The following is a 3540-nucleotide window of genomic DNA, read 5'->3' on the forward strand; positions in this document are numbered from 1 at the left end:
TTGAAAGATGAAGAGAGATCGAGAGAGAAATCGAGGATAAGCGGTTTCGAAAAAGTAGAGAGAGCGAGAGTAAAAACTGGAAGTGACAGAGATCGTGTGTGTATAGTGGGTTTTGGCAAATAACCGTTGTTGATTCAAAAAGCACTTTAAGATCAACGGTTGAAAATTAAAGATAGATAGTAACAGTAAAATACACAAATCACACACAGGAGAGAAGCATATCTACACGCAATCATAACAGACTGTCACACGGGCACAAGGAACTATGCATCAGAAATACTGACGCACGTGTTGTTGTCTCAGCTTCAGAGTCAGTACCAGTGGGTACACACACTCTGATTGAGTTACCTTCTGGACTAGACATTTTCTGATCAAGAAGTATCATAGTCAGAGGTTCTGATCCATCTTCACTCTGGACAAAAGTCCATGTTTAGATTTTTCAGAATAAAATTAAATCTATCCTCTGCTAAGGGCTTTGTAAAGATATCTGCCCATTGATGGTCAGTATCAACAAACTTCAGAAGAAGTACGCCCTTCTGTACATAATCTCTAATAAAGTGATACTTTACCTCAATGTGCTTTGCCCTTGAATGCAGGATAGGATTCTTACTCAATGAGATTGCAGCGGTGTTATCACAATAGATTGGGATATTGCTCTCAAGGATCTGATAATCCTACAGCTGATGTTTCATCCAGAGCATCTGAGTGCTGCATATTGCTGCTGAGATATATTCTGCCTCTGCAGTTGATAGTGCAATGGTTGATTGCCTCTTGCTTGCCCATGAGACTAGATTGCTTCCCAGAAATTGACAATTTCCAGAAGTACTTTTTCTCTCTGTTCTATCTCCAGCATAATCAGCATCACAGTAACCTGAAAGCTTATACTCTGATGTTTTCTTATACATCAAGCCAAGGTTAGTGGTGCCTTTCAAATACCTTAGGATCCTCTTAACAGCAGTTAAGTGAGTTTCCCTTGGATCTGATTGGAAACGAGCACATAAATGAACACTAAATAGTATGTCTGGCCTAGATGCAGTTAAGTATAGAAGTGAACCTATCATGCCACGATAGAGCTTCTGACATACTTTACCACTTTTATCTTCTTTCTCCAGAATGCATGTAGGATGCATTGGAGTCTTGGCCACTGTAGATTCCAGCATATTGAACTTCTTCAGAAGTTCTTTAGTGTACTTGCTCTGATGGATATATGTTCCTTCTGGTGTTTGATCAACTTGTATTCCCAGAAAGTACTTTAATTCTCCCATCATACTCATCTCAAATTCAGCCTGCATCATCTCAGAAAATTCTTTGCATAGAGATTGATTAGCAGAACCAAATATAATATCATCAACATAAATTTGCACAATTAAGATATCATCTTTATAAGTCTTGCAAAAAAGAGTTGTATCTACTTTACCCCTTACAAACTCATTCTCCAGAAGGAATGAGCTAAGTCTCTCATACCATGCTCTGGGAGCTTGCTTCAGACCGTAGAGTGATTTCTTCAATTTGAACACATGGTCTGGTTTCTTCTCATCTTCAAAACCTGGGGGTTGATGTACATAGACTTCCTCTGAGATATAACCATTTAGGAAGGCACTCTTCACGTCCATCTGATGTAGAACTATGTTGTGATTTCCTGAGAAAGAGATCAACAGTCTGATTGCCTCCAGTCTTGCTACTGGAGCAAATGTTTCAGTGTAGTCTATTCCTTCCTGCTGGCTGTAGCCTTGAGCAACTAGCCTTGCCTTGTTTCTGACTACATCTCCTTTCTCATTCAGCTTGTTTCTGAATACCCATTTCGTTCCAATAACATGGACACTCTCGGACTTCTTCACTAAGCTCCAAACATCGTTCTTGGAAAATTGATTCAATTCTTCTTCCATGGCCAGAATCTAATCCTTGTCCTGAAGAGCTTCATCTATGGACTTGGGTTCAATTAAGGACACCAATCCTTTCAGACTGAGCAAGGTCTCTTCAGAGGGTCTGAAGGCTGATCTGGTTCTGACTGGTTCGTCTTTGTTGCCCAGAATCAATTCCTTAGGGTGAGCTGCTGTGATTCTGCTCTTCTTCAGAGTTTGTGAGTTAGAGGGACCAGCTTCTTCCTCTGGTTCATCTTCCTCTGGCTCAGCTTTCTCTGGAGCTTTGCCTTTGTCAGAAACATTAATGCTTAAATCTGCAAACTTTTCAACTAGCTTTGACTGGTCAGAGTCAAGCTTATCGTCAAATCTAACATGAATAGATTCTTCAATAGTCTTAGCATCAGTATTATAAAATCTAAAACCTTTAGATCTCTCAGAATAACCAAGTAATAGACACTTAGAAGACTTAGCATCAAATTTATGCAATCTATCCTTAGTATTGAGAACATAACAAACACAGCCAAAAGGATGAAAATAAGAAATGTTGGGTTTTATGTTCTTCCACAATTCATAAGGAGTCTTATTCAGAATTGGTCTCACAGAGATTCTGTTCTGAATGTAACATGCTGTATTTACTGCCTCTGCCCAAAAGTGCTTAGCCATGCCAGTTTCTTGGAGCATGGTTCTAGCCATCTCCTGAAGAGTTCTGTTCTTCCTCTCAACAACACCGTTTTGTTGAGGAGTTCTGGGACAAGAGAAATCATGTGCAATTCCATAGGAATCAAACAGACTCTCAAACTTGTCATTCTCAAACTCTCCACCATGGTCACTTCTGACACGCACAATCCTACAAGCCTTCTCGTTTTGCACTTGAGCAATGAAGGTAGAGAACACAGCATGAGACTCATCCTTGCGGGTTAGAAACTTTACCCATGTCCAGCGGCTATAGTCATCAACGATAACCATCCCATATCTCTTGCCACCTATAGACTCAGTTTTCACTGGTCCAAAAAGGTCGATATGCAGAAGTTCTAACGGCCTTGAGGTTGAGACAACATTCTTTGCCTTGAAAGGGACTTTTGTGAATTTGCCTTTCTGACATGCTTCACAAAGAGCGTCTGAAGCGAACTTCAGATTGGGTAAGCCCCTGACAAGGTTTAGCTTGCTCAGCTGAGAAATCTTTCTCATACTGGCATGCCCTAACCGTCTATGCCATACCCACTGCTCTTCATTAACAGACAGAAGGCACTTCACATTCTGAGCCTCCAACTCAGATAATCTGATCTTATAAATGTTGTTCTTCCTCTTGCTGTTAAACAGAACAGAGCCATCGATCTGACTTACAGCCCGGCAGGACTTTTGATTGAATATAACATCATAACCCTTGTCAGCTAATTGACTTATAGACAATAAGTTATGTGTTAAGCCGTCTACTAATAATACATTATCAATGCATGGACTACTATCTACACAAATAGTACCAGTACCAACAATTTTACCCTTTTCATTTCCTCCAAAGCCAACTTCGCCTCCAGGCTTAAGTTTCAGCTCTCGGAACATACGCCTTTCTCCCGTCATGTGACGCGAGCATCCACTGTCCAGATACCATGATTGGTGTTTCAGTGGAGCTATCAAGGATATCTGCAACATAGATAATCTTGTCCTTAGGTACCCACTT

This window comes from Lotus japonicus, chromosome 5 (genome assembly GCF_012489685.1).
Source record: "Lotus japonicus ecotype B-129 chromosome 5, LjGifu_v1.2".
NCBI classification, from domain to species: Eukaryota; Viridiplantae; Streptophyta; class Magnoliopsida; order Fabales; family Fabaceae; genus Lotus; species Lotus japonicus.